The sequence below is a fragment of the Triticum aestivum genome, chromosome 7B, assembly GCF_018294505.1.
Source record: "Triticum aestivum cultivar Chinese Spring chromosome 7B, IWGSC CS RefSeq v2.1, whole genome shotgun sequence".
NCBI classification, from domain to species: domain Eukaryota; kingdom Viridiplantae; phylum Streptophyta; class Magnoliopsida; order Poales; family Poaceae; genus Triticum; species Triticum aestivum.
The window spans coordinates 311,342,349-311,369,810 of NC_057813.1; the positions used below are offsets into that span (position 1 = coordinate 311,342,349).

Sequence of the window (27,462 nt, forward strand, 5' to 3'; positions counted from 1 at the left end):
TTAATCCTAGCCCGTATCTGGGAAATTCCTCTAATAATTATGGAAATTCTTATAATAATAACAAGATACCTACTGATCTTGAGAACAACATTAAAGAATTCATTAGTTCTCAAAAGATTCTTAATGCCATGTTAGAAGAAAAAATGAATAAAGTTGATGATATGGCTAGGAACATGGATAGAATTTTTCATGATGTGGAAACTCTTAAATCTAAAATTTTGCCGCTTAAGCATGATATTAGGGAGTTCATTAAATCTCTCTATGTATTAATTAATGAAAGTAAAGAGATAACCGCTAGGTTGAGAGCTTAGCGAGAATTCCCAGAGAAGGCTATTCCACCCAGTTTTTAACATAATCATGATGAAGATATTAAAATGATTGGTGTCTCACCCATTGAATCTTTGTTTAGTAATATAAAAATTGACGAAAAAGGGACTCGTATATGTGTCAACTTTATCTAGAAGGAGTCCCAATTGTTTGGAGGGTGATGATCTTAATGATAAAAATGATAAAAGTGGATTGGAGAGGTAAAAAATTTAAATAGGGACGTGCCCACTACTTTGGATTACAAGGGCTTTAAATATGAAAGTTGTTCTTTGATTGAGTGTATTTTCTTGTTACAATCCATGATGAATTCACCTAATGCTTATGAAAAAAATAAAGCTTTTACTAAACATATTGTAGAAACTATGATAAAAGCCTATGATGAAAGGTTAGAATTGGAGGTTTCTATACCTAGAAGTTGCATGATGAATGTGAACCTACTATTTAAAATTAACATTAAAGATTATGAATGTAATGCTTTGTGTGATATAGGTGCTAGCATCTCTACTATACAAAAATCTTTATGTGACGTGCTAGGTCTCACTGACGATATGAATGAATGTTCCCTTAATTTGCACTCAGTGGATTCAACTATTAAGAAGCCATCGGGTAGAATAAATGATGTGCTTATAATTGCTAATAAAAATTATGTTCCAATGTATCCTATTGTACTTGATATTGATTATAATCTGTCTTGTCGCATAACACTTGGTAGGCCTTTCTTACGTACCATTTATTGATATGAAAGAATGGAATATAAGGTTCCAATTTCCATTGAAGAAATGGATGGATCAGTCCCCTAGAAAGAGAATTTAGCCACCACATGAATCTATTACGTGGGCCACCTAGGGGATTAAAACTAAGGATGACAATACTTGAAACAATGTCTTACGCCTAGCTAGGGGCGTAAAACAATATCGCTTGTTGGGAGGCAACCCAATAGCTATCTTATTTTTCTTGTTTTTCTTTATGTTTTTGAGTGTTCACAAATTATGCTACTGCTATGATTGTGTTTTTATGTTTTAGTTAGTGTTTGTGCCAAGTAAATCCTTTGGGATGATTTGGTTGATAGTTGACTTGATTATATGAAAAAACAGAAACTTTTGCGCCCGGTACTGGAATTTTCATAATTGAATGGAACGTGATAAAATTCTGATTTCTCACACATGATTAATATACAAATTACCCATGTTGTCCTAATTGTTTTGAATTGTTGGAGTTACAGAATTATAGTCTTGTTCAGATCATTACATATCGTTTTGTTTTAGACAGATTCTGTTTTTATTGCATATGCTCTTGTTTTCATGATGCTATGGATTATACCGGGGGGGGGGGTATAAGTCATGGAGAAGTTAGAATACAGTAGGTACTATGCAAGAGTAAATTAAGAATGTGTTCATAACAATACCTAAAGTTTATGATTTGCTTATTATACTAACGGATCCCATGAGGTCTCTATTGAGTTTTGTGTGCTGAAGTTTTCAAGTCTTGGGTGAGATCATGATGGATGAAGGAATAAGGAGTGGAAAAACCCTAAGCTTGGGGATTCCCTAGGCACCCCAAGATAATATTTAAGGAGAACAAAACATCTAAGCTTGGGAAGCCCCGGATGGCATCCGCTCTTTCGTCTACAATCTACTGGTATATCACTAGGAGCTATATTTTTATTCATCACATGATATGAGCTTTTCCTGGAGCATCTTGCATTATATTAGTATTTTCTTTGTTTTCTTTTTAGTTTGCCACAATCATCATTTTCTACACACACCTCTTGAGAGGGACACGCATTTATTCGCGGTTTTTTAGAATACTTTATGTGCTTCACTTACATCTTTTGAGCTAGCTGGTTGCTCTAGTGCTTCACTTATATCTTTTAGAGCACGATAGTGGTTATATTTTAAAAAAATAGTTGCACTATCATGCTTCACTTATACCTTGTTGAGAGTCTAATAAATAGTAATGGCAATATGCACGTGTTATGATTTTGATCCTGATATGGTAGGTATTCAAGGGGGGTATAATTAAAACTTTCATGTAGACCAATTAAAAGGAAATGTATGGTTTAATAATATCGATATCGTAATATGAAAAGGTATTGGTTCATGATCATTGGTTAGTAGAAATATAGGTATTAAAGTTTGTTATCACTGTTCATTTAGATGTTGGTCATGGTATGTCAGGGAAGTCCGAGGAATCTTAGATCTGATTGAAATCCTTTGTGTTGTTACAATTGGGGGCATGCAATGGTTAACTCCTGCCAACCTCCTCCCTAGGGGTATGCGATTAGTGCTTTGCTTCGGGGCTAAGTAGACTTTCGCAATAAGTATGTGAGTTCTTTATGACTAATGTGAGTCCATGGATTATACACACTCCTATCTTTCTGCCATTGGTTAGCCTCTCCGGTACCGTGCAAATGCCCTTTCTCACCTTGAGACTTGGCGCAAATTTAGCTGGTGCATCCAAACCCCGTGATATGATAAGCTCTTTCACAAATAAGCCTCCTTTACTATCCTCAAAACAACCACCATACCTACCTATCATGGCATTTCCATAGCCATTCCGAGATATATTGTCATGCAACTTCCACCGTTCCGTTTTAATGACATACACCTTCATTGCCATATTGCTTTGCATGATCATATAGCTTATATAGTATTTGTGGTACATCCACCATTCATCATTGTTATACATGTTATGCTAGCATAATTGCACATCCTTGTACACTGCCAGAGGCATACATATAGAGGCACATTGTTCTAGTATCGAGTTGTAATATTGAGTTGTAAGTAAATAAAAGTACGATGATCATCATTATTAGAGCATTGTCCCAGTGAGGAAAGAATGATGGAGACTATGATTCCCCAACAAGTCAGGATGAGGAACAAGACGAAAAAAGAGAGGCCAAAAAGATCCCAAGAAAAAATGAGAGAAAAAGAGAGAAGGGGCAATGTTACTATCTTTTACCACACTTGTGCTTCAAAGTAGCACCATGTTTTCATATAAAGTCTCCTATGTTGTCACTTTCATATACTATGGCAATTTTTCATTATAGAACCTGGCTTGTATATTCCCATGATGGGCTTTCTCAAATGCCCGAGGTCTTCAAGAGCAAGCAAGTTGGATGCACACCCACTTAGTTTCAATTGAGATTTTATACACTTTTAGCTCTTAGTGCATCCATTGCATGGCAATCCCTACTCCTTGTATTGATATCGATTGATGGGCATCTCCATAGCCCGTTGATCCGAGACTTTTTCCCTTTTTGACTTCTCCTTATTGATCCCTATCGCAACATTCTTTTCCACCTAGTGTTATGTCATGGCTCACGCTCATGTATTACATGTGAGTTGAAAATGTTAAAGCGCGTTAGAAGTACAATCCAATTGCTTGGTTTAACACCTTGGTTCTCATGATTTATATTTCTACAGTGAGGCGGAATTAATGCCATGTCAACATGATAAATTGAGGGGGATAACACTCGTTAAGGATCTTATATTTTGAAAAAGTAATGATTATGCTTCTTATATTCATGGAAATTATTATATTGATGTATCTTCACCGTTTCTCATGATTATACCGTAAAGAGATTACATGATACACATATTAGGTAGCATTTCACATAAAAATTATGTTTTTACTAGTCGTCAACCCGTGCATTTGCATGGGCTAGTTTTATAAAAATATCTTTATATTTCGCTTCATATTTTATGTGTATGTAATATAAGTGAATTATCTATGGTTAGATATTAATCTTTCCTATAAGACTCCACTTGCACATAACTATTGAAATATATGTAAATGTATTAGAACACTCAATAGAAGGCATGAAAGTAACTTGGATCATTGGAAACACAAATACACGTGAGTGCCTAAGTGAATCAATGTAATTTGAACTATAAATATATTTTGTTATAAAAACATGATAATTAATTAGGCTTCAGTGGAAACGACTCACCAAAGAGATGGCTAAATATTTATTTGGAATATCACTAAAATAAAGATTATAATATGTTTAGAGACAATGCCATCAACATGAGGCAGTAATCTAATTTACACTTAGTCAACATATTTTGCATATGCTTAAGATTTCTACTATATGCATCCAAAAGAAGCACCTTCCAACACATTATATTTTTAGCATTCAAGTTCAGAAGTCTGGTACTACATAAATTACTCATTGATGAGGAAAAAATAAAGGTAAAAACATATTATATACATATATTTTAGATTCAAAACTTGTTGTACAAATAATGGATGTTAAAAAAGAGATAGACAATACAGTAGGGGAAAAGATGAATAAAACAGAGATTTGTAGTAGTGAGATGACCATCTTGCATTAAAGTTTCTGCTAGATTATCCTTTTGAACGAAATTATAGTGCATGTGCCAAGTTGATCCAACATTCATAAGAAAAACATAAACAGAAAACTATATAAAATCAGACATCAAGGTAATGCCTTCGAATAGTCATTATGCAATGCAAGACACATCTTGATCAGAAACATTATTGTTAAAATTTTCTCCTAGAACCTAAATTTCTCTTAACATCACTAGAGGTAAACTCTCCGCACATCTTGGCATAGAAGCTTCAGATCAGAAAACGTCTCTACCACATTACTAGAAACATATGAAAACAAAATCATTGTTTTTTTTCTGAAACAACAAAACTCAGCTACCTACCTAAATACATGACCACATTCATTAAAATGTATTTCACTCACCATGAAAATACAACATTCTCGCAAAAAGAGAGGGCCATCAGTACAAACCTCTTACATTGGCCAAATCAACAAAATTAGTACATTATACTGAGAACTACACTATGATTTATATTGAATATTGATCGCGTGAAGGCACCACAATAACATCATTGACATTCAGGTGGTCTTATTTCAAAAGATAGGAACCATTTGAATCTATCTTATTCAGGAATCATGTAGTCACAAAAAGTGTATACGAAGAGTTCTTTTGTGTTGATGATAATATCAACAGAGTACTACTTCCCTTACCCTACCAATGCTATGACTCCTAGTTGATATCACCGTGTATTTCACACGCCATCTACTGAATCTACAATTTAGTAGTTGTCACACACAATTGTCAGAAAATCAAAAGTGCGGCATGAACAACACTCAATGCATTAGTAGTTCTCACGTGCCTTTGCATTTGCAAACCAACTGTCCACAAAAAATAGATATTCAGATTTATAACAGAAACCTTGAATGTTTTAGTAGTTGACACAGCGCTTCAGTGTCAAGTGTTTCATAGTCTAACTATATGCTCCAACCAATTCATGAGAAGTCAATTGTCTAACCTACAACGGTTAGGACATGACAGCTTGGCAAGGAACTTCCTTGAACAGGAGACTAGATCGGGGTCGCGCCTTGGCGCAAGGGTGCCGGTCCTAATGCTGTGGTCAAGCAGGCAATGCTCAAGTTAGTAAGAATCCTGGTTTAGCGTATGTATTCAAATAGGACAACGAAATAACAGAAAGAAGAAACATTCACTTCTAGAAGACATCATTGAGTTCAACATCGTCGTTAGGTTATAAAGCATACTAAGAGCGCGAACATGAGAGAGCAATGTTCTAATCTAAAACAATGTTTGCAGCACATCCATATATAAGAAGGCAGGTAGCCAATATAGGCTGGAGTTATACAAAAAAACAACTTCGCTACAAAGGTACACCTCAAAAATGAGGTTAGTAAACACTTTGTAATGATTCAGTACTAAACATCAAGGTTTATCACATGACATTGGCAGATTTCATACCAGATCTTACTTGTTGTAACAAATATACAAATATACTCAGAGCAACCTTCTAGGAGCGTTAGTGCATTTCCAAAAACAATGCTATAGAAGGGGGCATCGACCATACAACATACTTGTTGATCCTCAACTTTCACTTCTATCTCCAAGTATATTGGAATTCCAAAGAGCAGTCTTAGGGCGCCGTGCCCTGTCCAGCACCATGGTCCAGTGCTCAAATCTAAACCATAAAGCAGGTTACAGTGATATACAGGGAAATAGTATACATAAGTGAACCCCTAACAAAGCCCTAGATTACTTAGGTATCATCTTCACACACCCATGAGACTCCAGGTTGTAGCCTTAAAGATAAGTGTAGACAAACCTTGTCAAGAATAATACATGAGCTGCAAGAGTAGAGAACATTTGTTGTATATGAAGCCACACCATTCTCTGCCATAAAAGTAGGGAGACAGAGCAGTAAAACAAGAAAGGGTAAATGTTTCACTAACGGATGAACTTGCAAATAACACTCAAAAGGGGTTGAACAGCAATGGGAAATTTTCTTCTAAGACTGTCGCAAATCATTATGAATCATGGGCATGTGTCATGCACACACACATGATGTATTTTTGTTATTACCATGCACTACTGCCTACTCCTCTATATATCATTAAGAACATGTCACTAAATCCTTGATGGTTGAAACCAAGATAAAGTTAAAGGTTCAAATTTTACGAACCTAAGGCAGTAATTCAAGCAGCTTGTTGAAGCCTTTCCAAAAAAAGCCTCTAAAAAATAATCAGCCAAACTATTGTACTAAACATAAGAACTTATTCCAGAGATATGTTAACACATTATGAAAGATCATACCTCCACAAAGCAAATCAGGAATGGCAGATCCATGGATGTCCATCCCCACTTTCTACAATTACAAAAAATAAAATCTAAGGTGAGAACATCACTGACTTATAAGTGGAAACAGAATTTTTCTATGAACCATATCATGCACTTGACAAAGTAAAATACCCATAAGGCCTTGTTCGGTTAGGCAGGGTTTGGAGAGGTTTGAAAGGGATTGGAGGGGATTAAATCCCTTGCAAGTCAAAATCCTCATCAAACCTCCCCAATCCCCTCCAATCCCTGTGGCGAGGGGATTAAACGAACATGGCCTAAATGGAGTTACTATGTGAACTATAGCATGCACTTGACAAAGTAAAGAATGTGGACTGGAGTTAAACCGATATAATCATACAGTGGTATTTTCCTGAAAATTTAATTATAAAAAGAGAGCTTCATGGGCGACAAGACAGTTGCTCTCGGCATATGTGACTTTATCTATATGAAAAGTATAAATGTCCATTCCTCATGAACTTCCAGCCGAATGGTTGACAAAATCCTTCATGGTTGCTCTGCATTTGGTACATGTGATTGCCTTGCCTTATGCTATGGCTTTGACAAATGATCCTATACCAAGTAGCAACAATATTGTGGTTTGTTTAAACGCTGAGACAAAACTTTCAGCCAGGCACCACATGCCAAGGCGTGTTTCCGATCTGCTACTCCCTATGTTATAAAATATAAGTTTTTTGGATATTTCAATACGGACTACTTACAGATGTATATAGACATACTTTAGAATGTAGGTTCACTCATCTCTCTCTGTATGTAGCCCTTACTGGAATATCTAAAAATACATATATTTAGGAATGGAGGGAGTATATCGTTATAATGGGATTCTGCATCTAGTTCGGACAAAACAAAACTGAAGGGTGCTTATTACTCTAGCTAAATACTGATGGAATTACATTATTTGAAGTGAAGCATTTTCATATATTACAAGGACAAGAAATAATACTGAAGTGTTATTTTAAATATGTAGCTACACTTCTAGGTCAATTATTGTAATGGAGCAAACCTTTTCTTTGTCGCCTGTGCATGCGACACAGGTTGCTGAATGTTTCAGCGAATCTAGTACCCAGGAAAAAACAGCTGAATGTACTCAATGTTTGTTCCTTCTCCACTGGACACCAACAGAGGGCTTCCATATGATACAATACTCAAAGGTCTAGATGATGACAGAGGAACCAAAGGTCTACAAAAGGATGCTTCAATGTCTCATTTTAAAAGGTCAACAGGTTGATGTTCTTCTTCCTATCTCATTTTGTCGGTTTGATACTTGAAATATCACATGATTATTGTTCAGATGCACCTGTTATCTAAATTAGTTCCTTCTGACACACTCAGGTAGTACAAGTCTCACAATAAATCTAATTCCACACATGCAGCCAATCTGTAGATTAAGTTGGCACTGACACTTATTTAAGTTGATTCTAGTGTAACAATGAAAAACTTCTGGAGAACCCATACCTTATAGCTATTATAAATATAGGTTATTACTTCAGAACCATATAATGAGAGAGGTCTATTTTTAGGTTATTACTACTTCAGAACCATATACCATTTAACAGTATTACTTTCTAGAAGATAATTTGTTGTGCTTCTAGAGAATTGGCAGAATAATCAGAAGCAAAGGTCCGACGGTTCATTGTATCAACCAATCATGAATTACTGGCTAAAGGTTCTAGAATTTACATTATACATAAGTAGTACAAAAACATAATTTTTGTTTTAAATTGAGTTGTATCTGTAACATAGTGATATTCAGAGGACCCAAACATGGGTACTTCCAACGCTATCACACACAAAGTTAAATGCATTGGCTTTAGAGATACCTCGACAGATGTCATTAGGTGGAGAAGTTATATTCAACAGGGCATGAAGAGATGGTCATTAGGTGGAGATACCTCGACCGACGGTTCATTGTATCAACCAATCATGAAATACATCTGTCGAGATATTCAGAGGACCCAAACATGGGTACTTCCAACGCTATCACACACAAAGTTAAATGCATTGGCTTTAGAGATACCTCGACAGATGTCATTAGGTGGAGAAGTTATATTCAACAGGGCATGAAGAGATGGTCACCAAAATAGGGGTTAGCCCCACCCCTTCCTGACATTCTTGTGCCCACGATGGAAGTATTTCGGGGCATTGAAAAGGCAAATTGTGAACTCTGAAGATTTCAATTAATTTCCAGCTCATTCCCTGCTAACGAAAGGAACAATTATCATGTTGGATTAAGCACGCCATACTAATGTACGGCAAACAAGACATTGAGATGGTAATGGATATGATTTTAGCGTGCTGTAAACATATATCATACCGATGAATAAAACTTGCAAACAAATTCAGTTACATGCCCCTAAGGGTAAACGATATTCTGAGTTTCAGTAAATCTACATACCGATGAACAGTTATATGAAAAGGATATGCACAGACGAAGGCAGCTGAACCTGAAACAAATAAAAAAGGAAACACAATGCAAAATATAACACCACGATGGTACACTGATATCTCAAAAGGCCCCAACAGAGGCATGCCCCTAAGGGTAAACGATATTCTGAGTTTCAGTAGTACAATCAACATTTTCTTCTTCGGCAAGTATTTTTAGCGATTCTCTTGATGTACATGAGACACAACAATGTATAGTTGTCCAAAAGTAAACACACAATTCTTTAGATGTATACCAAAGATAAAAATTCTTAGCAAATTATTTGAACAAAATAAGGCATCATTAGACTCAACAGAATTTGATGTTTGCAGATCAATTAAGTATATCCCCTTATTGCCATGGAAAGAAACTCAAGATTCAATAGAACAAGCTACATTGATCGAGAAAATAAAACGGTTAAGGACGTGGACTATGTAGGTAAACATACTAAGTATATCAGTATTGTACAGATCATTATGCTTAAAAACATGATAACCATAAGTGTTGACATGTATTTAGCATCAGTCAAAACAATATTTTAGATTAATTCCAGACTGAGCCAACACCTAAATTCGGATGGTAAGACGATACATACAACGGTGCACCTAGTTCTGTAAACAATGAGGAGTGAAAAGTAGGAGAAGAAGAGGAGCTGCCATGAAGATCCGTGAACAGAGACACACGAGGCTGCTTGTAGATGACGAGCAGGCATAGACCGAAGAGGCACTGACCAGAGGATCGACCAAAAAGATGAGAATCAGGCGACAAGGGGCCAATCTGCAGGAAAAACAAAGAAAAAAAAACAGATATGAGCAGCAGCCAATCACCAAGAATGGGACAAAAATAGATTTTGCAGCAGCCAATGAGCAAGAACGGGGGAAAATAGAATCGTACAGGAGAGGAAGTACATATTGTTGCAAGAATAGTTGCGATGATGGATCCGTTGCATAGCAGCAGGAAATTGCCTTATGGATAACATAATTGTGTCCAATACATATCCAGACAACACTAAATGGACAGTGCAATAAGTCACACCAAATGCTTGTAATAGTAATGGTTCAATTATTACAGAGGAATTCGAATGTCATGTCCTTCCAAATGTTGATGTCACAGAAATGGTAACACGATTTACAAAAATCAAGTCTTAATGCTTGTGAAGAGAAACAATATATATTATTCATCTCGACATATGTTGATAGTAGTGCATCATACAACTTTGTCTAAACATCTTGCTCGCTCGGGTGTTGTGAATAATGACTTGCTGATGGTGATTATGTGCTCACCTCGTCTCACTGACATGGTAAGACATGGCGAGCAAGCCTTGCCAGACACGCTCTGGTGCTGTGATATGAAGACCTGCCAACAGACATATCTTATTAGCAGAAGAATTCAGCGTGTTTTATTTGCAATGAGAATATAATTCATGCACCAACCTTATTAGTACAGCTCCACATGCCAGGCTAACAATCATCCTCGCCATCATAAAGAAGTGGATCTTACCATTGTACTATGCCCGACATCATGGATCTATATATTTGAAACATCTTGATGTACACCTGGCATAAATTGGCCCAATAGTAGTACTGCAAATAAAAGGTGGCACTGTTAAAGCATGCCCCTATTTTTTTACTGTATGCAACAAATGAGAAAATATGGTAGTTTAGTAACCTTCCATGTGCATATTATCCTTATGTTATAACGACCACCCCTATCCATGCCAGTGGCGCCTCGGGCTTGCTGGTTTGGTGTTGCCCCCTGTAAAGTCAACATAGGTTACAATCTTTCAGGAGTCACTTGTTAGACCTTTCAACCTGAGCATTGATAGTTGTGGATGACACTAGGAGAGTTGGGACAATTTTCGTTGGTTTATTTCTCACACAATGCCATGCCAACCCGAGGGGTTGGGGATACATATTTATAGGCTGCTAGCCAGCCAAGGCATATGCTAAGATGCTGCCAAGATGCCAGTCTAAGATGCTAGTCTAAGATGCTAACTGACAGTCCTTGATGGTCAAGAACAGAACTCTATCCTAACAGCCAGTCCTTGATGGTCGAGGACTTTATCCTCCTAACTGCCACAAGGACCATGTGCTGCAGCCCCACAAGGACCCTAGTACACAGACTTATCCATCATTCTCCCCCTAAGTCTTGTACGTCGTCTTGTGGGAGAGTTGAATCATCCCAATCCTGGAGCAAAGTTCGAGAAACTTGACCCTCCCAAGGGGCTTGGTGAGCAGGTCTGCGAGCTGATCCTTGGTGTTGATGTAGCTCGCCTCGATGCTCCCTTCTTCCACACAGCTGCGGATGAAGTGATACCTCAGTCGGATGTGCTTGCTCCGTTCGTGGAACACGGGGTTCTTTGCCAGGGCCAGGGCGGACTTGCTGTCCACCAGGAGCTGCACCGTTCTGGTGTCTTGAACGAGAAGATCACCAAGCAGTCGAGCAAGCCAGAGCGCCTGAGTACAGGCGGTGGAGGCCGCTATGTACTCAGCCTCACAGCTGGACAGGGCCACCACCTGCTGCTTGACTGATTGCCAGCTCACGAGACACTTGCCGAGGAAGAGGAGGATCCCGCTCGTGCTCTTGCCGGTGTCGATGTCGCCGGCGTGGTCGCTGTCGTTGTACCCGACGAAGTGTGCCGCCCCAGGACACCTAGGGTAGTGGAGGCCGTGGTCGAGGGTCCCTGCTATGTAGCGGACGATCCTCTTCACTGCCTGCTGGTGTTCCGACGTTGGTCGCTCCATGAACCGACTGACATAGCCGACGGAGAATGCCAAGTCCGGCCGTGTGTGAGTGAGGTAGCGAAGGCTCCCCACAAGGCGTCGGTACTGCGTAGCATCCACTTCCTCCGTCGTGTTATCGCGGCTCAGTTTCAGCCTCTCCTCCATCGGAGTGAGAGCTGGATGGCAGTCGGTGAGCCCAGCTAGCTCAACGATGCGCTTGGCGTAGGCGGACTGTCGAAGCGCGATCCCGGAGTGGTCCTGGTGCACCTCAATCCCTAGATAGAAGGAGAGGAGCCCCAGGTCACTCATCTGGAACGTGGCCTTCATGTCTTCCTTGAACGCCGCCACCTTTGCACCTTTAGTGACGGTGATCACCAGGTCGTCAACGTAGACGCCCACCAGCAGGGCATTTCCTCCACTCCCCCGTCGGTAGACGGCAGCCTCATGCGGGCTCTGCTCGAAACCCATCTTCTTCAGCGTGGAGTCCAGCTTGGCGTTCCACGCCCTGGGTGCCTGCCGCAGGCCATAGAGAGCCTTGCGCAGGCGGAGCACCTTGCCCTCCTGGCCGGGAATCGTAAACCCAGGTGGCTGATGCACGTAGACTTCCTCCTTCAAGTCGCCGTTGAGGAATGCCGACTTAACGTCCATGTGGTGGACACGCCAGCCCTCCTGGGCAGCCAGCGCAAGGAGAAGTCGCACGGACTCCATCCGTGCCACGGGAGCGAAAGCGTCGTCGAAGTCAACTCCTTCCTGCTGCAAGAAGCCTCGGGCCACCAAGCGAGCCTTGTGCTTGATGATGGCGCCGGCTCCATCCCTCTTCAGCTTGAACACCCACTTAAGGGTGATTGCGCGGTGACCTCGAGGGAGATCAGCGAGCTCCCAGGTGCGGTTTTGCTCGACCGCATCCATCTCCAACTGCATCGCGGCGCGCCATGCCGCGTCTCTCTCGGCCTCTGCAAAGGACCGTGGTTCGCCGTCTTCACACACGAGCTGTAGCTGCGCCTCCAGGTCACGTGGCACCAGTCCTGGCACCGGCTGGTCGCCGAGCAGATTATCCATCGTACGGTAGCGCAGCTGTTCGCCTCCATACCATGCGTCGACCCGCTCCTCGTCGTGAGTGAGCGGGGAAGCGAACTTCATCGGGTTGTGCTCTGCGTGAGCTGGTGCTGATGAAGACGAGCCCGGAGTGGCGACCGCCGGGGCTGGAGTATGCGGCGTCGCCGGTTGTGGTGTCGTCGGTGTAGCAGGCGCCGGAGTCGATGTAGTTTTGGGGGCCGGGGTAGACGTGCCCGGTGAAAAGGAGCTGCTTGCTCCCCCAGCTTCCTTGAAGTGAGCGTACTCGACAATGAAGTCGTCATACGTCGGCGTCGAGCCGTCGTCCACCGCCTTGTCCCATTGCCACCCTCGCCCTTCGTTGAACACGACGTCTCGCGCTGTGCGCACACGTTGTGTCTTTGGGTCGAGGATGCGGTAGGCCTTTGAGCCCTCCGCGTAGCCGATGAAGACTCCCGGAGTGCTCCTGTCGTCGAGCTTGCCGATGTGGCCGAGCTCCTTGGCGAACGCAAGGCAGCCAAAGACCCGTAAATGAGAGACCGCCGGCTTCCGCCCATGCCAGGCCTCGTACGGAGTTCTGCCGTCGAGTGCCTTAGTAGGAGAGCGGTTGAGGATGTAGACGGCCGTTAGCACCGCCTCTCCCGAAAAGACAGCCGGCATCCCTCTCTGCTTGAGGAGAGCCCGAGCCATCCCCACAACCGTCTGGTTGCGCCGCTCGACGACGCCGTTTTGCTGCGGGTTGTACGGCGCGGAGTAGTGGCGCTGGATGCCCTCATCGGCGCAGTACGACGCGAATTCAGCCGCCGTGAACTCGCCGCCGTTGTCAGTGCGCAACACGCGCAATTTGCGGCCGCTCTCCGCCTCCACACCAACCTGCGCGCGCCTGATGGCGTCCGCCGCTTCTCCCTTACTGCCGAGGATCATCACCCACATGTAGCGGGAGAGATCGTCGACGAGCAGCAGGAAGTAGCGTCGACCTCCTGGTGTGGCTGGCGTCACCGGGCCGCACAGGTCTCCGTGCACGAGCTCCAGCTTCTCCTTAGCCCGAAAACTCGCCTGTTGGGGAAAGGGGAGTCGTCTCTGCTTTGTCAGTACGCAGATGTCGCAGAATTGCTCCACATGGTCGAGGCATGGCAGGCCTCGCACCATCTCCTTGGCACTTAGACGCTTCAGGGCCTCAAAGTGAAGGTGCCCAAAGCGCTCATGCCACTGCCACGCCTCGTCGTCTCGACGGACAGCGAGACAGACCGGTTGTGCCACCTGCACATCAAGGACGTAGAGTCGATTTTCACCTCTGGGCACCTTGGCGAGAAGGCGACGCTGGCGATCCCAGATGCGTAGGACCCCATGCTCAATCAGCACGCGTGAGCCGTTCTCATCCAGCTGTCCCAAGCTGATGATGGAATTCCTTAGCGCGGGGATGTAGTAGACACCGGTGAGCAGCCGGTGCTCTCCCATCTTGGTGGTGAAGATGACGGAGCCGACGCCCTTTATCTCCACAGCGAAGGCATCCCCGAACTTGACGGAGCCTCGCGCATCGGAGTCGAGCTCGGCGAAGAATTCCCTTCGACCGGTCATGTGGTGGGTGGCGCCGGTGTCGAGGCACCACCCCGTAGCCTTGTCCTTCCCGGAGCCATCGCCGAGAAGAGCGTGTGCTTTTGGCTCATCGAGGTGGATGAAAGCCTTTGCGACTGGAGTCGCCGAGGGTAGCTCAATGCTTGCATGCGCCATGAACAGAGCCGTCTCCTCATCCTTCGCCTGTGCGACGTGAGCCTGGCCTTGTCGTGGTTGCCGACACTCATTGGCCCAATGGCCAAACCGGCCACAGTTGTGGCAACTGTTGTCTTGTGCCGGCTTGGGCTTGCCAGCGGCGCCGTCCTTGGCGCCTCCGCGGGCGTCACCTTCGGCACGTCCTTGTGCCCTGCCCGGGGTGCCTCTTCGCGCCTTACGCTGCTTGCCACGCTTGCGGCCGCCCGTCGAGGAGGAAGGCTCCCCCTTCTTCCTGTCACCAGGGCTGGGATCCCACTGCTCCCGAGTTAGGAGCAGCTTCCCGCCGGTGGTGACGGGCCCCAAGGGGGGCTGTGGCTCGTCGGTGTCGACGACCTTGAGTCGACCTATCGCCTCCTCGATCGTCATCGTGGAGAGGTCCAGCAATGACTCGATCGAGCGAGCCATCTGCTTGTACTTCTCGGGAATGCATCAAAAAAGCTTCTCGACAGCTCTCTCCTCGGTGTAGGTGGCATCGCCAAACTTCACCATCTTCTGCAGCAGAGTGTTGAGACGGAGAGCAAAGTCATCAACGTCCTCACCTGGCTTGAAGCCCAGGTTCTCCCACACGTTGATTCACATCTTGGAGTCCCTACCTTCCACTTTCTAGCTTGATTTTGTTGTTTTTTGTCCTAATCCGAAAATCCCCACCAAAAATAGCCCCAAAAATTTTTTCTTGCAATTTGTTGATTTGGTTGATTTGATCCACGAATTTGGTGTTTGACAAGTGGATCTACCCATCCACCATCATCCCCACCCATCCCCCACTGGAATTTGGCCAAAAACTCGCAATCTCCACGAAATCATAGAAGTTCATCCGCTCTCGGGAGACCCCGTGCACACGGGCCATCGGGACCCCGTGCGCACGGGCCATCCAGAAACTTTCGGCCATTTTCTGTTTTTCTTATTTTTGTTTCACCACCATCCCTCGTGTTCTTCCGCACCATTCCACGTGTTTGTTGAGTGTTCGGTTGCGATTTCTCTTGTGTCCTAAGGTGTTTCGGCTACTTAGGCGCAACTTGGTAACATCATCGCCACCAATCATCAACTCGGACAACACTTTGACTTCGACAAGATCATCTTCGACCGTAAGCAAGGACGGTAACCTCGACGACACTTTGTACTCCCTTGCCATTAACTTGATAGCTTTGAGCCATTTTGCGTAGCTTACCGATCGAGACTAGCTTGTTGAGTATTGCCGGGCCATGTCTTAGTGCACCATTTAGTGTTCCGTCCATCCCGTGCATCTACTACTTGTTATCTCGTTGTGTGGCTCGCATATCAAGCATCGTGGCATAGTGAAAAAAAAGAGGAGATAAAAAGCTTTTAAGCAAAAGAGAAGAGAAGCAAAGAGCTTATAAGCAATAGCATCGAGCCTTCGCATTTGTGCATCATCTTGGTCACCACATACATATGCATACTTGGGATAGTGAGACGAGTAGATTCTCTATTAGGTTGGTGCACTAGCGTATCTAGCCCATTAGTGCAATCGAGCTAGCGTCTCTCTAGTATCCGTACGTACAAGAGCTTTTCCCGTGTTTCGATATCTTCGAGCTCATTCTTTGGTTGCGCGGATCCCATTTATCTTCCGTGTGTGTGTTCCTCGTGTTATATTGGGAGGTTAATCTATTTGTCTTATTTGCCATTTGTGAATCTTCTCAACTTTATCAACATCTCGACTAACATTTGCTTGAATTATTTGTGTCTTTCCTAACCAAGCTCCTCCATAGACCATTTACTTGTAGGTGTGAGAAACAATTCCCGGTACCAATTCCCCTATTGTAACATCACGTGGGATCGTACTTGTTACATCCATAATCTTCGGAAAAGGTAACTTTGGTTTTGTTCTCTCATTTTCCTTCTCACCACCACTTTCTTATGATGGATAGGCCAAGCTCCTCTACCAACCCACTCTTCATCGAGCAAGACGACGACATGTCATCCTTCGTCACCAAGAGCCACCTCTTTGGTGCACAACGAGCTCTACATCAAGAGCAACAAGCCATTAACGACCGCATCGACAACCTCGCCACCGACTTACGACTCTCCGAGCAACGAACACGCGACTACTTCGACAACAAGCTCGACGCGCACAAGCAAGAGAACGATGCAAGAATGGACGAGATCCGAGCTTTGTTGGTCAACCGGCATCCTTCAACTTCTTCCTACTCAAGACGGAGCCATTCAAGTCGACACTCCGACGACACCTCCTCCGGCTCAAGTACACCGTCATCGACCATACTTCGACGAGCCGCGCGTCAAGACCGTCATGCATCTCGAGATCCACTACACGACAAACATTCCCAAGAGCAAGTTGATGAACAAGTCCCTCGTCCTCAAGCAAATCAAGTCGCTTTTGCTCAAGCTCAAGAACGACAACGTCTTCGTCGTCAAGAAGAAGAAGAACGAGCGCGTCTACACCAAGAGAAACAAGACGCCGAGGCTCAACGTCTTCAACAACAACAACGAGAAGCACAAGCTATTGAGGCGGAACGTGCCCTTCAAGAATCAAGTCGAGCCATCGCCAACCGCAATCGCGAACGGCGGAATCAAGAGGAAGCCCTTCGAGAAGAAATACAAGAGAGGAACTATCAACCACGTGTGCACCGTCAAGTTCGTCAAGCTCCACCTCAACCTCAAGTGCAACAAGAGCGACACCAAGTGGAACAAGTGCTTCAAGACCCTCCTCCACACCAAGAACGACATCATGAGGAACGAGCATTCGAGGACTTTCCAAGGCAAGAGCGATATCGCAACCGCTATCAAGATGAAGAGCAACGATATGGAAAACTCAAATTCACAATGCCCAAGTTCAATGGAAGCAATGATCCGGAAGAATATCTCTCATGGGCATTGAAGGTCGACAAAATCTTTCGTTTGCACAACTATGAGGAAGAGAAGAAGATCGCAATGGCATCACTTGAGTTCCAAGACTATGTGCTCATATGGTGGGAACAAGTCCTTGAGCGCCGAGAAGCAAGAGGTGACCCTCCAATCACCACTTGGGATCAAATGAAGGATGTCATGAGAGCACGATTTGTGCCCACCTACTACAACCGTGATCTCTTCAAGAAGCTACAACTCCTCAAGCAAGGAACAAAGAGTGTTGAAGAATACTACAAGGAAATGGAAATAGCCATGATTCGAGCCAATGTCAAGGAAGATGATGAGCAAACAATGGCACGATTCTTGAATGGACTCAATCACCCCATCAAGAAGATCGCCGACTTCCAACCCTATTCCAACCTCATCGAGCTAGTACATCAAGCGACCAAGGCGGAACGTCAAGTACAAGATGATTTCAAGTACGCCAAGTACTCCTCCAAGACATACGGCTTCTCCAACAATCAAGCTTCAACAACTCCTCCAACATCTACGTCAACCAAGCCTTCTCCAAGCAACAACGACAAGACATCATACAAGAATCCTTCGTCAAGTTCAAGTCGCCTTCCTCCTAATACAAGCAACTACAAGCCGCGTGCTTCTTCCTCTACTCCGACCGATGAGACCGTCAAGACAAGCTCCTTCAAGTGTTTCACTTGCGGCGGCCGAGGCCACAAGTCCTTCCAATGCACCAACAAGCGCACCATGATCCTCAACGACGATGGCACCTACGACTCAATGAGTGAAGATGAACTAGAAGCTATTGAGCAAGTGGCCATGCACCGGCGCGTGAATGAGGATGAAGATGATCAAGTCTTTTGTGATGAGGATTCGAGCCCCGCTCTCGTTGTCTCCAAAGTTTTGACACTTCAACATCAACAAGAAGAAGACCAACGATGCCACATCTTCCACACTAAAGCCGGCATCAATGGAAGGTCCGTCAAGGTCATCATCGATGGAGGTAGTTGCCACAACTTGGCAAGTGAAGAACTATGTACAAAGCTTCAATTGGTCAAGAGGAAGCACCCGCACCCCTACAAGGTTCAATGGCTAAGTGACTCCGGCACTATACGAGTTGAGCAAACGGTCCAAGTCTCCTTCAAAATCGGTGCATATGAGGACACTTTGGAGTGTGATATGGTCCCAATGACCGTTTGCCACCTCCTTCTTGGTCGACCATGGTGTCATCCACAATGGGCGAACCAATCACTATAGCTTCAAGATGAAAGGGAAGGAGTATGTGCTACGACCTATGTCTCCTAGTCAAGTGATAGCCGACAAGCAAGCCACCCACCATGGAGAGAAGAGTGAGAAAGTGACCCACCCAAAAGTGAGTGAGAGCCACAAGCCAAACTTGAGCGCCTCTTCGCCTAGAGAAAAACCTCATCCTATTTGCCACCAAAAGTGAGATGAGAGAAGTGTGTGAGAACCCATCGAGTGTGATGCACTTTGTCCTTATGTGCAAGGATGGAGAGCCAACAACTAACACTTCTCACGAGCTACCTTTAGTGTTTCAATCTCTTTTGCAGGAATTCCACGATGTTTTCCCCGATGAGCTACCTCCGGGTCTACCTCCACTACGAGGCATTGAGCATCGAATCGACCTCATCCCCGGAGCACCACTTCCAAACAAAGCTCCATACCGTGTCAATCCCGAAGAAACCAAGGAGATTCAACGGCAAGTACAACAACTAATCGACAACGGTCATGTACGTGAAAGCTTAAGCCCTTATGTGGTTCCCGTTATACTTGTGCCTAAGCCCGATGGAAGTTTCCGCCTATGTTCTGATTGTAGACCCATAAATGCTATCACCGTTCGCTATAGGCATCCCATTCCTCGCTTAGATGATATGCTTGATGAACTTAGTGGAGCCAACTTTTTCTCAAAAATTGATCTTAAAAGTCGCTATTATCAAATCCGCATACAAGAAGGAGATGAATGGAAAACTGCTTTCAAAACAAAATTTGGCTTGTATGAGTGGTTAGTGATGCCTATGGGTTTATCGGAGGCTCCTGGTACTTTTGTGCGTCTCATGCATCATGTACTTCGACCTTACATTGGAGTCTTTGTTGTTGTTTACTTCGATGATATTCTTGTGTTTAGCAAAACCATGAAAGAGCATCTTGATCATGTTAGGCTTGTTTTACAAACACTCCGCAAGGAAAGTCTTTATGCCAACATGAAAAAGTGCACATTTGGTGTTGACAAAGTGGTTTTCTTGGGTTTCGTTGTCTCTTCCAAGGGTGTCCATGTTGATGAAACTAAAATTGAAGCAATTAAAACTTGGCCCCAACCCACCAATTTGCAACAAGTGAGAAGTTTTCTTGGTCTTGCAGGATTTTATCGCCGCTTTGTGAAAAACTTTAGCACAATCGCCGCTCCTTTGCATGCTTTGAGTAAGAAGAATACTCCTTTTGTTTGGGGATCTTTGCAATCAACCGCTTTTGATGAGCTCAAGTCTTTGCTTACTCATGCTCCGATTCTTGCTTTGCCCAACTTTGACAAAACTTTTGAGGTTCATTGTGATGCAAGTGGTACCGGAATTGGCGGAGTTTTAATGCAAGAAAAACGAGCAATTGCATACTTTAGTGAAAAACTCTCCGGTGCTCAACTTAACTATCCCATCTATGACAAAGAATTGTATGCTTTAGTGCGTGTCCTACATGTTTGGGAACATTATCTTAGACCTCATGAGTTTGTCATACATACCGATCATGAAACACTTAAATACCTAAAAGGACAAACTAAGTTGAACAAGCGTCATGCCAAATGGAGTGAATTTATTGAATCTTTCCCATATGTGATCAAGTACATTAAGGGTAAGGAAAATGTAGTTGCCGATGCACTTTCACGCATATGCACGCTTGTCACTAAACTTGAGTTGAATGTTATTGGCTTTGAGCACATAAAAGACTTGTATGCTAATGATCCATCTTTTGCACCTCATTATGCTAAATGTTTGATGCATACATCTTGGGAACAATATTACATCAAGGATGGTTATCTTATGAGAGCTAACAAACTATGCATTCCCGAGTCTTCTCTTCGTTTGCTCCTTTTGCAAGAGGCTCATGGAGGCAGACTCATGGGACACTTTGGACGCGACAAGACTTTCGCCACGCTCTCCAAGAACTACTTTTGGCCCAAGATGTTCCGCGATGTCTCACGCTTCACCACCCGATGCTCTACATGTCGCAAAGCTAAGTCTAAAGCTCAATCTCATGGTCTTTACATGCCTCTTCCTATTCCTTATCAACCTTGGGAAGACATTAGTATGGATTTTGTACTTGGTTTGCCTCGAACTCAAAATGGAAAGGATTCCGTGTTTGTTGTTGTGGACCGATTTTCTAAGATGGCACATTTTATTCCTTGCAACAAGATAGACGATGCTTCACATATTGCAAATCTCTTTTGTAGGGAAATCTTGCGCCTCCATGGAGTACCAAAGACAATCGTCTCCGACCGCGACGTCAAGTTCTTGAGTTACTTTTGGAAGACTCTATGCGCCAAGCTCGGAATCAAGCTATTGTTCTCATCCGCATACCATCCTCAAACCGACGGCCAAACGGAGGTGACAAACCGGACACTATCCACTCTACTTCGCGTGTTGATCAAGAAGAACATCAAGGAGTGGGAGGCGTGTCTACCCATCGCCGAGTACGCCTACAACCGCGCAAGACATTCGACTACCGGCAAGTCCCCCTTCGAGGTCGTCTACGGCTTCAACCCGTTGTCCCCATTGGACATTCTACCTCTCCCTCTACAAGAGCGCACCAACATGGATGCGAGTGCACGAGCAAGCTACATCAAGAAGATGCATGAAGATACAAGAAACATCATCGAGCGCCACGTACATCGACTAGCCACCAAGCTCAACGTCAACAAACAACCCATGATCTTCAACATAGGTGATCTCGTGTGGCTACACCTTCGCAAGGACCGCTTCCCCAACGAACGCAAGTCCAAACTACTACCTCGAGCCGATGGACCATTCAAGGTGCTAGCATGCTACAACAACAATGCCTACAAGATTGAACTCCCACGAGACAAGTACAACGTGAGCGACATCTTCAACGTCAAAGACCTCTCTCCTTTCCATGGTGATGAAGATCTTGATCCGAGGTCGGATCCTTTCGAAGGGAGGGGAGATGATGCGGAGCATCCTTCCATCATCCCCATGGACTCTACATCAACACATCCACCCCCACACGGACCCATGACAAGAGCTAGAGCACGTGCTTTGGAAACCGAGGTGAACTCCTTCCTACTAGACTTGCATATGGACACAAATGGAACATGTATACTACCTCACCAAAATATGCTATGCATCCTTAGGTATGAAGTGGAACATCACCAAGGAGCTCAGGAGCATCCCCAAGGAGAAGGAGAACCACCCCAAGGCCATGAGGATCAAGACGGAGTGCAACCGCAGCAAAACAGCAAGTCCCAGGTGACCCCGTGCGCACGGGCCCCAGAGACCCCGTGTCCACAGGCTACACGGGAACCCGGCGCTGGAGCACCCCGTGCGCACGGGCCTGTACCGTGCCCACGGGACCCCCGTGCGCACGGGCCCAACTTACCCCGTGCGCACGGGCCTCCCAGGATGGCCGGCTGAGATGGGATCTCCGACTCCCCTTCGTCTCCTTCGACCCCAAGCCTATATAATTCGTACCTAGGGCCATGTTTAGGGTTAGCAAAGTATTGGATGATATCTTGGTGAGCTTTGCTCCATTACCTTCCCTCTTTGAGGATCAAGACCCCATATGGAAGAATCCTTGAGGATTTCAAGACCTCCATTGGGAGAAGACTACCACCAAGACCACTCTTCCTTTGGATTTGGGATGAACTTTGCCATTGTATCTTTCCTTTGATTGTGTTTGAGACTTGTGGATCTTGTGTTGTTACTCTAGTGGATGTGTAATTGAGAATTGTTGGAGTGATTGTCCCTTTGTGTTCATCCTTGTGTTCTTGTGATTTCTCTCCTTTTTCCCCCTCCAAGTGTGAAAAGATCCTTCCTAGGGTTCTACCCTACATCACTTATTTAAGTTGATTCTAGTGTAACAATGAAAAACTTCTGGAGAACCCATACCTTATAGCTATTATAAATATAGGTTATTACTTCAGAACCATATAATGAGAGAGGTCTATTTTTAGGTTATTACTACTTCAGAACCATATACCATTTAACAGTACTACTTTTTAGAAGATAATTTGTTGTGCTTCTAGAGAATTGGCAGAATAATCAAAAGCAAAGGTCCGACGGTTCATTGTATCAACCAATCATGAATTACTGGCTAAAGGTTCTAGAATTTACATTATACATAAGTAGTAGAAAAACATAATTTTTGTTTTAAATTGAGTTGTATCTGTAACACAGTTATATTCAGAGGACACAAACATGGGTACTTCCAACGCTATCACACACAAAGTTAAATGCATTGGCTTTAGAGATACCTCGACAGATGTCATTAGGTGGAGAAGTTATATTCAACAGGGCATGAAGAGATGGTCACCAAAATAGGGGTTAGCCCCACCCCTTCCTGACATTCTTGTGCCCACGATGGAAGTATTTCGGGGCATTGAAAAGGCAAATTGTGAACTCTGAAGATTTCAATTAATTTCCAGCTCATTCCCTGCTAACGAAAGGAACAGATATCATGTTGGATTAAGCACGCCATACTAATGTACGGCAAACAAGACATTGAGATGGTAATGGATATGATTTTAGCGTGCTGTAAACATATATCATACCGATGAATAAAACTTGCAAACAAATTCAGTTACATGCCCCTAAGGGTAAACAATATTCTGAGTTTCAGTAAATCTACATACCGATGAACAGTTATATGAAAAGGATATGCACAGACGAAGGCAGCTGAACCTGAAACAAATAAAAAAGGAAACACAATGCAAAATATAACACCATGATGGTACACTGATATCTCAAAAGGCCCCAACAGAGGCATGCCCCTAAGGGTAAACGATATTCTGAGTTTCAGTAGTACAATCTACATTTTCATCTTCGGCAAGTATTTTTAGCGATTCTCTTGATGTACATGAGACACAACAATGTATAGTTGTCCAAAAGTAAACACACAATTCTTTAGATGTATACCAAAGATAAAAATTCTTAGCAAATTATTTGAACAAAATAAGGCATCATTAGACTCAACAGAATTTGATGTTTGCAGATCAATTAAGTATATCCCCTTATTGCCATGGAAAGAAACTCAAGATTCAATAGACCAAGCTACATTGATTGAGAAAATAAAACGGTTAAGGACGTGGACTATGTAGGTAAACATACTAAGTATATCAGTATTGTACAGAACATTATGCTTAAAAACATGATAACCATAAGTGTTGACATGTATTTAGCATCAGTCAAAACAATATTTTAGATTAATTCCAGACTGAGCCAACACCTAAATTCGGATGGTAAGACGATACATACAACGGTGCACCTAGTTCTGTAAACAATGAGGAGTGAAAAGTAGGAGAAGAAGAGGAGCTGCCATGAAGATCCGTGAACAGAGACACACGAGGCTGCTTGTAGATGACGAGCAGGCATAGACCGAAGAGGCACTGACCAGAGGATCGACCAAAAAGATGAGAATCAGGCGACAAGGGGCCAATCTGCAGGAAAACAAAGAAAAAAAACAGATATGAGCAGCAGCCAATCACCAAGAATGGGACAAAAATAGATTTTGCAGCAGCCAATGAGCAAGAACGGGGGAAAATAGAATCGTACAGGAGAGGAAGTACATATTGTTGCAAGAATAGTTGCGATGATGGATCCGTTGCATAGCAGCAGGAAATTGCCTTATGGATAACATAATTGTGTCCAATACATATCCAGACAACACTAAATGGACAGTGCAATAAGTCACACCAAATGCTTGTAATAGTAATGGTTCAATTATTACAGAGGAATTCGAATGTCATGTCCTTCCAAATGTTGATGTCACAGAAATGGTAACACGATTTACAAAAATCAAGTCTTAATGCTTGTGAAGAGAAACAATATATATTATTCATCTCGACATATGTTGATAGTAGTGCATCATACAACTTTGTCTAAACATCTTGCTCGCTCGGGTGTTGTGAATAATGACTTGCTGATGGTGATTATGTGCTCACCTCGTCTCACTGACATGGTAAGACATGGCGAGCAAGCCTTGCCAGACACGCTCTGGTGCTGTGATATGAAGACCTGCCAACGGACATATCTTATTAGCAGAAGAATTCAGCGTGTTTTATTTGCAATGAGAATATAATTCATGCACCAACCTTATTAGTACAGCTCCACATGCCAGGCTAACAATCATCCTCGCCATCATAAAGAAGTGGATCTTACCATTGTACTATGCCCGACATCATGGATCTATATATTTGAAACATCTTAGCCCAGTTGACAAGCAATGAATCCAAAGATCGACAACTAATGGTTTTATCAGCAACAAAGACTAAGAAACACATGTTGAAACCATACACAGGGCGGAGCCGGCAAGGCTGCTGGTGCCACCCGACAACATCTAGCCTATCTGCTTGTTGGATATGGCTCTCGACAATAGTGTCCAATGGCACCAGGCTCGTGCTAGCCAAACCTACACACATGGGCTCCTCTGACCAATGTAATCAGAAGTATGCCAACCAAACGAACAATAAGTGTATATGTAATCCAAGGTTTGCGGGTGTATTATGTTGATCTTTTAACTATTTTTTGAATATTAAACAGAATAAAACTAATTGACGGAAAAAGAAGGTTTAGCTCCAAGCTAAAAAGGAGAAGCAGAGTTTACCTAAGTTGTTCAACAAGAGCAAAAAAATCAACGCGGACCCTCTGTTTGCCCTGTAGAAGTGAAACAGAGATGTGAGAAATCAATGTATTTGGCCATTTTAAGGATCGAAAGAAAGCAAAAGATCACTCCCAAGTACTCGGTTCACTTTTTCATTTTGAATAACTTTCTGGATGCCTTCTTTTTTCATTTGAATGTGGCATATCATATTGTGAACACAAAAAAGTAACCAGCAACTTAGTATTTCTTAATGGAAATAGTTAAAAGACATGAAAAATACAAGAATTGGATCATATGAAGAAAGACATTACAGAAAAGACATGTCATTGATTTGATTACCCAATGTAGAAAGTCATTCACAATCTAGGAAGCTTTAGTCACCCGAATCATTTCAATAATCCATTTGACTGCCTGGGACATGATGCATATGAAACACTACGGCGGTGTAGCCGATCATAGAGAATAACGAAGATGCTTGGAACCTGACGTACATAAGATGCAGTGGGAATATTACCTACAACCAATTGTACATACTTGGTCTGAATTCATAAATCAAGAATTAAGAGAAACGCATGCCAGAGCAGGAATTACCGTAGGTAGTTGTCCTAAATCTATGTGTATTTAGCAGCCATGTAGTAAAAGACTAAAATTGTTGAGCGGTCCCTCCATAATTTGTAATCTGAAGGGACATCTAAGAGGATCCATCGTAGCCACCATGGCACTGGTTTGTTTGGTAGCATTTGACGGAAAAAAGTAATACCTGTGTAGACCAACACATGTCCCACTACCAAACACAAAGGGAACTATCGAACAAAATTAAGCAAGGCAACAAAAGCCTCTCCTGCAAAGAGAACAACATGCCTGGTCTCTCAGGAATAATACGAGAAACTAAAACAAGATAGACCACCAACCAAGCCACAAGAAAATCACCTAGCCTTTAATAAAGAACCCTAGGCTCCCATGGAAAAACCATTCACACCAATATTGTTGAGAAAGGAGGATTAAAGAGAGGAGGGCTAAACCTGCAGATCTGTGGATGTAGCTATGGCAGGAAGGCGACGACGAGCACAAATCGCACTCGGGCATGTACGGGAATTCGAGGAACTTGAGACAACAACAATCCTGCGAAAATATCAGACGCACAATCAATGGAAATATGGAAACATAGAACTGAAGGAGAACACCAGCACCTCTATTAGGGGAACAGATCACCTGGCCGTCAGTGAAATGGCTGCGCTGGGGAGCACCAGCGCCGTGTCACCCTGGGCCTCCTCACCGCCGAAGGGCACTCCTACAGCAATGGATTGGGGGTCCGCGTCTAGCTTTGACAGGGCTTCTCGGCCGCTCCTTGGGGTGGGGCTCCGCCCAGATCCAATCGAGATTGGGTGTGGGGCACTGCCGAGGGTGGGTCGCCGGCTGGATCCGTGGCTGATGGCAACTCACTCACCCTCTGTCCCGCTGGTGTAGCCATGGGAAGGGGTGGTGCTCGTGGATAGATTCCTGAACAGAAATAGGAGGGAGGATACGGAGAGGAGCCGTCGGAGTCCACCGGAGCCGCGCCGGCGGCGAAGGCGCTGCCCAGCCTGAAACCCTAGTCAGGCTGTGGGCCGCGAGCAAGCGCGAGAGGCCGTGTGCCGCGGTTCTAGCCTGATAGGAAGAAGAGGCAGAGCAAGGGGAGTCCTCAGTGTGGGGAGGAGGCGTCGGGAAGCGCGAGGTCGGGCATGGGGGGCGCGGCGGCGGCACGCGGGGGAGGACAGGAGCGCGGTGGGGAAGGACGGGAGCGAAGGAGAGGGGCACGAGCGGGGGTGGGGGCGAACCAATCGGGCAC

At 43.9% G+C, this 27,462-nt stretch overlaps 1 long non-coding RNA gene across 50 annotated transcripts; it reads right to left on the reverse strand.

Moving 5' to 3' along the window:
- Positions 1 to 5,463: 5,463 nt before the first annotated feature.
- LOC123157162 (uncharacterized) lies at positions 5,464 to 27,462 on the reverse strand. 50 transcript variants are annotated; one of them, XR_006478784.1, is made up of 16 exons: positions 26,657 to 27,461; positions 25,974 to 26,116; positions 25,638 to 25,687; positions 25,328 to 25,460; positions 25,126 to 25,219; positions 24,976 to 25,048; positions 23,290 to 24,471; positions 11,077 to 11,163; positions 10,842 to 10,991; positions 10,692 to 10,764; positions 9,382 to 10,185; positions 9,004 to 9,182; positions 6,945 to 6,996; positions 6,457 to 6,524; positions 6,209 to 6,312; positions 5,464 to 5,733 (listed from the first exon to the last, which is right to left on the reverse strand). It is a non-coding gene; the product is annotated as an uncharacterized lncRNA (long non-coding RNA). The 50 variants fall into 50 exon arrangements; XR_006478758.1 differs by having other exon boundaries at positions 7,990 to 10,185; positions 26,657 to 27,462; XR_006478781.1 differs by lacking the exon at positions 5,464 to 5,733 and adding an exon at positions 7,990 to 8,166 and having other exon boundaries at positions 5,917 to 6,312; positions 9,004 to 10,185; positions 26,657 to 27,462.